The following is a 12,928-nucleotide window of genomic DNA, read 5'->3' as shown; positions in this document are numbered from 1 at the left end:
CAATACTGGAAATTCTTGTATTGAAGGGTGAAATGTACATCAGTAGAATGAATGAATGAATGAATGAATGAATATCTAACAGGTCTCTGTGTGTGCTTCATTTCCTTGGGGTAAGCTGATCTGCCATACAAATCCTTCCAGGGAAGTGTTAGTAAATTGAAACAGAATCTCAGTTTAAATGCTATTTAGTAAGACTATGCAGTTGCACCAGTCTGATAGGCATGTTGAACCTGATAGGCCTTCTGGCAGCATCATTGGAATCAGTTCAGACATAATAGCAAGGATCCCCAACAGTTGAAACCTATGACCAAGCTCCCCACTGTAATGTCTGAACCCAACTAACTTTCCTTTCGGACCCAAATTAAATGGCCAGCGAGTGACCTCTCAGTTGAGAGGCACAAAGCTGACCATTTAACATTGAAATGTTAACATTGAAATGTCAGCCTCTCAGCTGAGAGTCACTGCACTAGCCATTTAACTTGAATCTCAGAAGACTGTTGGAAAATGAAAAATTTCCAATCCAACCCAAAATTTGGGAGGCCATGTTGTCCCTCCCTACAATTTTTCTGTCAGATCAGGTCCAACATGTTTTAGGCTGCACAGGCCTACAAGTTAGCCTTTTCCTTTTTATTGGCTCATGGGTGGATGGGTGGGTGGACACATTTTTCCAAATCCTGAAGATTTTAGGCCTTTAAAAAGCAGTGGGCTTAATAATCTCCGTCTTTCAGCTGATAGTTAGAAGGATGGCCCGTGACTGGAGAAAATATAGACCTAGTACTAGTTTTGGACACCGTGAAACAAAACACCTTTTGGAACTTCCCTGTCTGAAGTTAGCTAAGCAGTGACTAAAACTTTCATTTTTTATTCTTATGCTACTTCTGTCTGCTTTCTCTTCAGACTAAACTGTACTGATGTTGGTAGAATTCTATCTGTCCAGCTATCAGCATTGCACCCTGTATGTAGTTATTTGAAAGAGCTAGGACTGAAGCATGTTGTGGGGAGCCACACTTAATCTAAGTTTGGGGGAGGGGGCAAACTGGATTGCAGATCCATTATCTTGGAGGGAAATGTAGACCATGTTTGAGGATGTTTATGCAAATCTGTTTCCCTGGATGTATATGCAGAGATCCTGTGTGAGAAATTATGAGGTTTTTAAAAAGCCAGTCTGAAGCAATGCTAGATTAGATCAGAACATGCTGAACAGTGAGCTGCTGTTCTAGACGGAAAAAGTGCACTTGCGTAGGCTATCTGGGACTAGTAGTTTGAGAGACAGAGAGGCTGAGCACATGGGCAACCAAACCAAGCCCTGCCTCGGTTTGGCTGCTTGTGTGCAGCACCAGGATTGTGGGCTATCCCGGTGCTGCCTCCCCAGCAATCCCAGGAATTTACCACAGACTTTAACCTAGGTTAAAGGGTGTGAGTGTGCCCTTTTACCCCAGGTTTGGGGTTGTGAGTATGCTCAGGCTACACGCAGCCAAGCATACACAGAGTTGGGTGCCTAGAGTGCCAGACTCCTGGGGAAATGCCCTGATGTACTGCGCTTGTCACACGGAACATTGTGGAATTCCTGGAGGCCAGGAAAACAAGTCCCAGCCTCCAGAGATCAGTGCTGCTTGTAGCAGCACAGAGGAGTACACAGATCATCTGGGGGGAAGGTAGGTTCAACCCTGCTTTTCTCCTCTCCCAACCAACAGTCATGTACATGACTTCAGAGAAAAGGTGCCACTTGTAACATGCTCTCAATAATTGTCTTAGAGTCCCTTAGTTCCTCCTGTTATCCCCTGTGCACAGGCAGGAAGAGTGAACAGAATATGGCAGCAAACTGGCAGTGGTACAGAGAGACAAGCACCATCATAAACAGGGACTGAGATGCCAGAGACAGCATGGTGGAGCCAGTGCTGCTGATGGGACGCAGAACATATGTGAGTAAATGAATTAGGCCTCTGGTCTCCACAGTAACATATAAGAACTGACATCCAGATCCCAGGTAGAGGGACCAATGCTTTAAGGACATTTGTTACTTGTGTATAAATAATATACATAAATGCTATATTCCTATGTCTGGCTATAAAATTAGATAGCCAGAATAAAGAATATGTTCCAAAATAAAGAGCCTAAAAAAGCTAAAAGATCACAGTTTATTTTCCAGACTTCCAAAACAGATTCTTGTGTGCACACCAGGCTAGTATGTGAACAGTGCTAAGTACAAATCTGTAACAAGTTCAGTCTGAGACAGTTAGTCCCCATTAACATTACCATCAATAAGAGGTTTTGAAGCAGTGAATAGGGATGTGCACGAACCAGTCCGGAGGCCATTCTAGAGGCCTCCGAACCAGTTCAAAGGCGGTGCTGGCTTGAAGGTTCGATGCTGGGGGGTGGTTCTTTAAGGGCGGGGGAGGGTGCACTTACCCCTCTTGCCACTTTACCCCCACCAGTGCTTCATGTTTAGTGAAAGCCATGGGGCGACAGCGTACCTCCCTGCCGCCCCTTCCCCTGTTCTTGGCCGGAAGTAGCACCTGTGTGTGCACCTGTTGCGCTCATGTGCGCGCCCATCATACAAGTGTATGATGGTATATGAGTTAGCTAGAGACTTTGACTAACATATTAGCACAGAACAAAAACAATTTGGAGTCCAGAATATTTCTCATAGCTTTAAACTGATTTAGGTATTTCATGGGAGGAGAGGGTGTTTACATGCATTTATTCATCATGAATTATAATTAGCAGGGCAGGAATATCAGCCACTCAATGCCTTCTGAAATTTGTATGCCAGGCATCCATCAGTAGGAAGATGTAGAGAAATATTTATTAATTCTGTGAATTCTCCTCTTTGCAGGGATCCCCCTAAGCTGTGAAAAGTAAGATACACTATTAAAAATTCATGAGAGCTCAACCTATATTCATTTGCTTGGAGGTTCAGTTCCTATTAAGGTTACTTTAAATTGAAAATATATGCATTTGGTGGGATGGGTTTGTCCTACTGAACTCAAGATCATTTAAATGAATTGAACTTGCATTGGAACACTGGTTGTTATATTTCATCCAAAGCCAGTACAGTAATACTTTTCAGTTGACTAACTTTTGTTTGTTGAGTTAGTCAATTGAAAAGTATCACCATACTGGTTTTGGATGAAAGCAAGGTAGTGTATAGAAGTATATAGTGTATAGGTTATTAGGATTCATTTTTCTATTTGTAAAACAGGCTTAGTCCAGAACCATTTATTTATTTATTTATTTATTTATTTATTTATTTATTTATTTATTTTTACATTTCTATACCACCTTTCATTAAAATCAACCCCAAGGCGGTTTACAAAAATTAAAACATACAATAAAAAAGCAGTAAAAACATCAAGCTAAAAACATATAAAAACAGGCATAAAAACAACACAACAGATAAAAACACACCGAAGCAGCAGTAAAAACGATTATGTAAAAGCCTGGGTAAAAAGCCAAGTCTTTACAAGCTTTCTAAAAGCCGTGATGGAGTCCGAGGAATGAATGGCCACTGGGAGAGCATTCCAGAGTCTAGGAGCAGCAACAGAGAAGGCCCTGTCCCGAGTGCTCGACAGCCGGGCCTCTCTCATTGTTGGCACCCGGAACAGGGCCCCCTCATATGTCCTCGTCAAGTGGGCAGCAACCCTTGGGAGCAGGCGGTCCCTCAAATACCCCGGGCCCAAACCGTTAAGGGCTTTAAAGCCAGCACCTTGAATTAGACCCGGAAATGAACCGGCAGCCAGTGCAGCTCTTTCAAAATGGGGGTGATATGTTCCCAACGGGCAGCTCTGGATAACACCCTCGCTGCCGCGTTTTGCACTAGCTGCAGTTTCTGGATATTCTTCAAGGGCAGCCCCACGTAGAGCACATTACAGTAATCCAGCCGCGACGTGACTAAGGCGTGGGTAACCGTGGCCAGATCTGCCTTCTCAAGAAAGGGACACAGCTGGCGCACTAGCCGAAGCTGTGCAAAGGTACCCCTGGCCACCGCCTCCACCTGAGCTTCCAAAAGCAGAGCCGGGTCCAGTAGTACCCCCAAGCTGCATACTTGCTCCTTCAAGGGGAGTGCAATCCCATCCAGAACTGGTAAAATCTCCTCATCCCGATTGGCTCTCCTACTGACCAACAGTACCTCCATCTTATCCGGATTCAATTTCAGTTTGTTAGCCCACATCCAACCCATCACGGCCTCCAGCCCCCAATTCAGGACATCCACCACCTCCCTAGGATCAGATGACAAGGATAGATAGCACTGAGTGTCATCCGCATATTGCTGACAACTCAGTCCAAATCCCCGGATGACCTCTTCCAGCATGGCTTCATGTAGATGTTAAACAGCATGGGGGACAAGACCGATCCCTGCGGGACCCCACAGGCCAACGGCCACGGGGCCGAGCAGTAGTCCCCCAGCACCACCTTCTGGATCCTCCCCCCAAGAAAGGACCGGAACCACCGCAACGCAGTGCCTCCGATTCCCATACTCGAGAGGCGGCCCAGAAGGATACCATGGTCAATGGTATTGAACGCCGCCTAGAGGTCCAGCAGAACCAAGAGGGACGCACTCCCCCTGTCTAGTTCCCGGCGTAGGTCATCCACTAGAGCGACCAAGGCAGTCTCAGTCCCATACCCGGGGCGGAAGCCAGATTGAAAAGGGTCCAGATAATCCGTATCATCCAAGACCCTCTGCAGCTGGGACGCCACCACACGCTCAATCACCTTGCCCTGAAAGGGAAGGTTAGACACAGGTCTATAGTTGTCCAGGTTGGAGGGATCAAGGGAGGGCTTTTTTAATAGTGGTCTTACCACCGCCTCCTTGAGGCACGATGGCATCCTGCCCTCCCTTAATGAAGCATTAATGATCACCTCCAGCCATCTGCCTGTCCCCTCCCTGACAGCTTTTATTAGCCATGAAGGGCAAGGGTCAAGAGCGCATGAAGTCGCCCGCCATTAGGGACTCTGTGAGTGCTGTTAATCTTATATTTTAAAAATCAGCTGTGAAATGTAATTTTTTAAAAAATAGAAAACCAGAAGGTGCATTTTCACAGAACACAAAACCTGAGGTCCCTTCACCTCCAGTTTTGGAACCTGTCTGTTCAAATGCAGACAACTGCAGTTTCATTAAGAAATGGACTTGCAGTATCCCTCCCCAAACTTCCTTCTGTACTTTCAGTTCGTAGTGAGGTCTGCTGCCTGGACCTCCAGTTCTGGGGTGCCAGCGTTACATCCAAACGCTGGCACCTCAGTTTCCCTCTTCTTCAATTGGAGCTGAGGGAGGAAGCTCCTCCTACACTCCAACTGCTATTGGCTGCTGGGGCTGCCCATTAAAGAAGGAAGCCCCAGCAGCCAGTTCCCCCTCCTCTCTTCAGTCAGCAAGACTGCAGAGAACCGGGCAAGGCACCAAGGCACACCCGCTTAAACCACTGGGCTGATTTAGTGGGAGGAACTGCCTGTTGCATTGAAGCCACTGCCTGGATGGTGCGCTGCTAGACTGGGAAGAGGAAGGGGTGGGAGATTAAGAGCCACCCACACTACTGCTGCTAGATATGGGTCGTGCATGACCCTCCTCCTCTAACTCTCTGGACCAGGAGGTCCCTCCACCTGGGCAAGTCATCTGCACAAATGACATTGTCCTTGACGGTCAGGTCACAGAAATAAGCCAGGACGTCATCCTCTCTGTCACCCAACACACCAACCAGGCTGTTGACAACCCTGTTCCTCAGCCTTCCAGCCAGCGCACACCTCTCTGACATGATCAGCAAGATCCGGAGTTTCCCAAGAGAATAGCCTCGGGCAGGGCCTGACTCAGAGGAGTGGTAGCAGCACACGAGCCCTTCGGAGCAAACAGGAAGGGCTTGAGTGCCAACACCATCTTGGATATGAGCTTCCATTACAAGTTGGATAGGCTACACACGTCCAAGGCCTTGTTCCTCGCCAGGTCGTTGAGGGCTACTTCCTGCTTCATCAGGCACGGGAACAAGAGGAAGGTGGAGTTCCACTGCATGTCTGCATCGGCAGAGATGAGATGGTGAGGAAAGCCGTGGTCATGTTGCCACTCACAGGAGGACTTTTCACTCTGGTGGAAGTGAGCTGCAAACTTGCACACCTTGTGCACAAGCACAGCAGTAGCAGCAACAGCACCCTGCATGGGACAGCCCTGTTCCATGGACGCCTTTGCCTCCTTGAGGCCAAGGGCACCCCTGACAGCCAGGTTGTGTGTGTGTGCTATGCAGCGGATGTTCACATACTCTTACACTGATTCTACCACTGCAATGATGTTGGAGCCATTGTCTGTTACAATAAACAACAACAACAAACTTTATATGCTGCTTTTCAACAAAAGGTTTCAAAGAGGTTTACATAGAGAAATAATAAATAGATAAGATGTATCCCTGCCACCAAAGGATTCACAATCTAAAAAGAAACATGATAGACACTAGCAACAGTCACTGGAGGTACTGTGCTGGGGGTGGACAGGGCCAGTTACTCTCCCCCTGCTAAATAAAGAGAACCACCATGTTAAAAAGGTGCCTCTTTGCCCAGTTAGCAGGGGTATATGTTTCCAATGAAGTGCCTGATAAGGTGTGGTAATCCACCAATCCTCTCCTCAATTTGGCTGCTGAGTACAGCTGCCAATTCTTCCTTGGTGTTCCTGACATCCATGGTCTCCACATGCAGGATGGCCCACCTGTGCTGAAATGCGGTGTAGGATGTGTTAGAACTGGAGATCTGCTGTCTCTCCAGGCCCCACAATTGAGCAGTTAGGGCCAGGAAAGCAGCATGCATTCCACTCACACTGTTCCAGAGATAAGTCATGAAATGCACGCTGGTGCCAGCCGGTGCTTCACGCAGTGTGGCTGACACAAGCTCCCTGCATCTTGCATACAGGGAGGGAAGCATGGTCCGGCTGAATGTGGTCCTCAAGGGGACCCATGAGGCGTGTAAGGAGACGTGGGTCCACATGACCAGGACACTTCCTGCCTGTGTCCGCTGCTTGACTGGAAGCATGCCCTGCTTCAGGGAAGACTTCGCAAGACCCTTGTCAGAGCTAGTCACAGGCACACATGGCACGCTAGCACTGTCAGTGGAGTTAAGGAGATCCAAGTGATGCCATTGCATGTGTCCATATGGAGGTCATTCCCAGATGCTTAGCATCCTTGCCCCAACTGACCTGTGCCCTGCAGTGAACACAGCAAGCAGCAGTTGGGTCATCCTGAGGGATTACAAAATGCTGCCAATGCTTCTCTGGGTGGCCTTAGACGTCCCGGATGCCTTCTTGTTCATCTTTGGTGACAGTGGTGCTAGGGGGCTGCTGGTGGTTGCCCGCCACCATCATCCAACCCCCTTCCACCCTGTGCATCAAAAGAAGTGCCCAGCTTTGGCTGAAGGGATGCCTCCGCCTCGGCAACAGACCCTTCCTCCTTGGAGCCAGACTGGAGGACCCAGAACTGGACTCCGCCATGACCTGGGCATCATCAGGGGGGCCCTCATTGAGTGGTGAGAGGAGTGTTGGGAGGCTGCAGGAGGGAGAGAAAATCTGGCTACACTGCCAGCTGTCAAGCCCCTGCCCTCCACCCCCATCATGGAAGCAGCTTCCCTGGCAGGAGACTCCCCCCCCCACACACACACACACTGCTAGTCTCTGCAGTGGTGGTGCTCCCATCAATGGACCCACTTCCTCAGTGGCAGCAAGCTCCTATGGATAGGAGAGCCTTTGCACCACCACCTCACCTGGGGCAAAGAACTCACTGATGGGGGGATCTGTGGGACCCCATGCCAGCATTTTCCCTGCCCCCACCCTGGCCTCCTGCACCAGCATCAAGACCCCTCCTGTCTCTGCCTCCCACCTTGCTGTGAGCCTTGCTCACCACAGCACTCAGACATGACCCCTGTGGGTGTGGGATTTTTGAAAAAGTAAGGTTTTTTTTAAAGGAGGGTGGAGATAAAACCCTATGCAAAAAACTCCCCTAAATTAAACCATGCTCCTACCCACTCCACCCACAACAATACAAATACAATGGTGGGGGCAACTAAGGGGGACCTCTAAAAACAAGAAACAACCTGCAAAGAAAAGCACAGGAAAAACCCTCCCCTGACCCTAACAAGAAAGGGATTAGTGATTTTCTCTATTGTGAAATGTTTCATAAGGAAAATATGCTTAGTTCTTCTTTAGCAGAGGGTACAAAATGATGGCTTCAGCTTCAGTTGAATGAAAACTAAGGACAAAGGGGGCACCCAAAAGAAACCACTTACCGCTCTTCTGCCCCACTCACACTGGTTGGCGGGGGGCGGCGGGGGACCCTTACCTGACCAGTGGTGGGCTGGCAGCAAGCAGGCACAGCCAGGGCAGGGGGAAGGGCAGAATGGGCAGACTTCCAGCTACCCACCCAAACAAACAAATTAAAAGAAAAACACTGATTAAAATAAAATAAAAAGCTGGTGAAAAATGATGTGCTGGGGAATAGGTGAGGGGGGAAAGGAAAGAAGGGAAAGAGGACAGAGGGGAGGCAGCCGCTGCACTGGAGTCTGGAGAAGGCAGTGTGCTAAGCACAGCAGGAAAAGGGTTAAAAATGAAAAGCACCTGCTCCAGAGAAAACAAGGAAGGATTTTATTCCATTGTCTCCTTCCTTCCCTCCCCCCAAATAATCAATCAATAGGTGGGAGGAAAGAAAAAGGCAAAGGGAAAGGAGAATCATTTCTTTCTTTCCCCAACTCACAAATTTCAGGGGGAATTGCACTTCTCAGTAATAATGTGACACCTTTGAAGTAAACACAGACATTTTGTGGTGCTAGAAAACATTTCAAAAGCATAAGTACGGAATGACATTAAATGAACTCTTCTTCTTCTTCTTCTTCTTCTTCTTATGTTATTAACAAAGCTTGGAGAAGAATATTTGTTAATTGTATGGATTGCTCTTTCATATATATTAGAGGGATATGATTAAGTAATTACATATTTCAACAAACAAACAAACAGTTGGAAATAGTGACCCACATGATGCACAAGGCAGTACAGTACTGGAGTTCTCAATCAGCCAGTGTTGCTGCTCTCATGGAAACAAGTCCCACTGGTGTTGCACAAGAGCTCAGTTGCACAACTACTTAAAACATTGTGCCCACACCTGTGCACCACTACTTAAATAAGCCTACTATTCCCACTATCCTGTGTGTTACATTCCTGCTACACTATATGATCTGTTCAAGGAACCATTCCGAACTTATGTATTTATTTATTGTTAGATTTATACACTGCCTTTCATACAATTATCCCAAGGTGGTACATAACTTGGGTTATGTTACCTTGTCAGTCGCATTTTCTATAAAAATGCAACCAAGTATTTTGTTAAGGAGCTTCAGTCCGGAGTTAGCAATAAGCCTCGCATTCCACACAGCATCTTATCCTACAGAGGCAGAAAAGGACTTTGCTTTCTGACCCACAACTACTGCATTTTGCAAGGGTCCTTCTATAGCGATGTCAGATACCATCTACCTGCCTATTACATCAACTAGGTCAAGTATACAGAGCACAGCTACTGTTTCTGCTGTGGCTTCTCTGATACTAGTTCCACTCTGCAGACACTCTTTCCTGTCAACCAGAATGCAGAGTGTAGTCGTAGTGTTCTGGGCATTCCAGCACATCCATGGGGCTTTGTTTTTGTGGGTTTTTTGTTTTTTTAAAATCTTACATATGATGTATATTCTACCCAAAGTGATTTTCTCTATTGTGAAATGTTTCATAAGGAAAATATGTATAGTTCTTCTTTAGCAGAGGGTACGAAATGATGGCTTCAGCTTCAGTTGAAAAGGGAGGTGTAGGGGTGATCATCGAGTATCCATTTGTCCAATTGGCCTGGCCATTTCTCTTCTGCCTAAGTTGGAGAAGGTGAGTGCAAGAAGTTAACTACATGGCTGATAATCATTATAACTTTCTTTAAAATATGCCCAAATTGTTCATTTCCCACAACATTAAATCTAGCTGCTTTTTATTGTGATCATTTCTAATAAAAGATTTTCAGAATAAAATTTTATTTGTCTGAGGTTTACATAGCAGCATCAATCATCCCTCTACAACTTACTACTTCATGATTTAAATTAGAATATTGATTTTTTTTAAATGAAATGTACTCACCACATTCCTCCAGGATTTATACATGATTTGATTTAATATTCCTAGACAGACAGGCATCAGTGCAAGGATATGAAAGGGAACTTCAATGTCAAACTTTGTAAGATTCTAAAGGTAAAGGTAAAGTGTGCCATCAAGTTGGTTTCAGCTCCTGGCAACCACAGAGCACTGTGGTTGTCTTTGGAAGAAGCAGTTTACCATTGCCATCTCCTGTGCAGTATGAGATGATGCCTTTCAGCATCTTCCTATATCGCTGCTGCCTGATACAGGCATTTCCCCCATAATCTGGGAAACATAACAGTGGGGATTTGAACTGGCACCCTCTGGCTTGGTAATCAAGTCATTTCTCCACTTTGCCATTAGGTGCCTTTTGCAAGATTCTAGATGTATAAAAATACTAATCCAGGTTTACTCAATAGAGAAGGAATTGTGCAGAAAATGACATTACTTCTCATTTCTATTTTCCCCAGAGTATTCTGACTCCAAATTCTATTCTTGTTCCCTAAGTAAATTGTAGGGTAAGGTAAAGTGTGCCATCGAGTCAGTGTTGACTCCTGGCACCCACAGAGCCCTGTGGTTTTATTTGGTAGAATACAGGAGGGGTTTACCATTGCCTCCTCCTGAGCAGTATGAGATAATGCCTTTCAGCATTTTCCTATATCGCTGCTGCCCAATACAGGACCAGTGGGGATTTGAACTGGCAACCTTCTGCTTGTTAGTCAAGCATTTCCCCACTGCGGATGGCAAAAATGTAACCAGTATAGTAGTGAATCCATAAACTGCAGAAGTATATTTGGAGTGAAAAGGAGTTGAGAAGGAAAGTCCATTTCCTATTATTCTACAAAGTAAATACTCTAATAGCCATTTTAACTTATCACCAAATCTCTATTATATAGCTGAAAATGGTTTTGGGGAAATGAGATTATCAGACATGAAAGGCAGTCAGAGAAACAATAACAGATTGAGCAGAATGAGTGGCACATTTTCAGCACAAGCAGCAGGGTAAGGTTGGAACTCTCTGTACATCATCTGTCACAGCATCTGTGATTCCATATTTCATGATTCTTAAGTCATGCAAAAGCAACATTAACACTAGGCTTGGATTAAATAGTGAGAGAGGGGAAAATGAAATCTCTTTTTTTAGAAGTTGTGGTAAGCAGTCAATACTGTCAAGCCCAAAGTCACTTTGCCATTTAGATCCAGGAAGATAAGAGCACAGGAAAGATGCAGGGAGGGGTTTGTAAAGAAATGCAATATGTAATATTTACATATGAGAACCCTGTGATAAGGGGTGTTCACTTACGACTTAGTTTTATGTGCCTACACTTTCCCTTGAACTTGAAACCCCAATCCTCTTCCTTGGACTAGTTGGAGGAACATTAAAGAACACTCTGGGAGCAGTGGCTACCCAGCTGAACCCTTACTTCTGCTTTTCCTGTATCCTTTTGTCTGGATTAGAGAGAATATTATTTAAGAGGGATGAGCTATAGATGTGGGTGGGAAAGTTAATATATACAGAGATGGGCAGTAGGGGCAGATGGGCATTCGGGCTGGTATCTGATTCATCATGAGGTGACACAAGTCATCAAGAGAAAGGAGGTCCTGCATTTATAAGTAAACATGCACAGGATTGGCCTTTACAACAGGCTGACTCTGTTTAAAATAGATTTAATTAGATATTTAGAGTTTAAAAGTTGAAAAACAGAACATAGCAAGTCCCAATGTTCTGTTTTTCAACTTTTCAACTCTAAATATCTAATTAATCCATTTTAAACAGAGTCAACCTGTTGTAAAGGCCAATCCTGTGCATGTTTACTTATAAATGTAAACCGTCCCAATGTTCTGAAAGATTTATCTACTTTTGCTTTTGATTCAATATGCTCAAGATTGCACTTTGCAGTTACAGATAAACTTTGCAAGATACTGATTGTCAGAAATTATGAAAAGTTTAGAGTTTAACATTACACAGCTTTTTAAGTTGGACATAACATGCTTCAGTGTATCCAAACTGAGCTATAGATGGCCATCATGGAGGAGCCAGAGTGGGGTAAATCCACAGCTGGGAAAGTCAACAAGCCAAGAACCAGGAAAGACTAGTGTGAACAGGAAACTTTTAACATCCTTTCCAACCAAGTCTAAATGGATGGAGTTCTTCCAGTACTTGAGAGAAACTTTACTGCCTTATGGTAGGAACACATCACCATTCATTTTCATTCATTCTCTCTCTCTCTCTCTCTCACACACACAAACACTCTTGCCTCTCAATCCTTGAGGTGCTCAAAGCAGACAGTGTAGCAATCTCTTCTTCTCCCCCAAACCCCTGATTTCATTCCTGTGCAAAGTCTCTCTACACACACACACACTCCCCAAGCACCCCGGCATCCTTGTGGTAATCTCTCCAACCTCTTCTCCATACTCCAGATAGCCTCTCCATCACTGTGCTGTAAGACGCATGCTGCCAATCTTCTGGTATTCCTCTCCCTCCCCCATCTTTCCTTACTTTACAGTGGTGGCAGCAGCATCCACTGCTCCTCTTTCTCATCCTCTTTTTGAAAAGGTAGAGGAATGAGGAACAGAGTGGCAGGAAGTGTGGACTGTATACTTCCTTCCACTTCATTTCCTGCTCTTTGCCTTTAAGAGGCAGGAAGAGGGATGAAGGGGAGAAACAGGAGTGGCATTGGTGAAAGCTTCTGTTGCTAACACTAAGTAGGATAGCCTAGAGAGGTAAGACATTCTGTAGAGGTAAGGTCCTCACCATGATATCTCCTCAGCCTTGCTGTGCCTAATTGCCTGCTTAGCAGTGGGGAA

At 45.6% G+C, this 12,928-nt stretch overlaps 1 long non-coding RNA gene across 1 annotated transcript; it reads right to left on the bottom strand.

Moving 5' to 3' along the window:
- Positions 1-8,579: 8,579 nt before the first annotated feature.
- On the bottom strand, positions 8,580-12,660 carry LOC128349125 (uncharacterized). The gene is made up of 2 exons (XR_008318567.1): positions 12,524-12,660; positions 8,580-9,863 (listed from the first exon to the last, which is right to left on the bottom strand). It is a non-coding gene; the product is annotated as an uncharacterized LOC128349125 (long non-coding RNA).
- Positions 12,661-12,928: the final 268 nt, after the last annotated feature.

This window comes from Hemicordylus capensis, chromosome 3, assembly GCF_027244095.1.
Source record: "Hemicordylus capensis ecotype Gifberg chromosome 3, rHemCap1.1.pri, whole genome shotgun sequence".
NCBI classification, from domain to species: domain Eukaryota; kingdom Metazoa; phylum Chordata; class Lepidosauria; order Squamata; family Cordylidae; genus Hemicordylus; species Hemicordylus capensis.
This window is presented reverse-complemented; position numbering and strand designations above follow the sequence as displayed.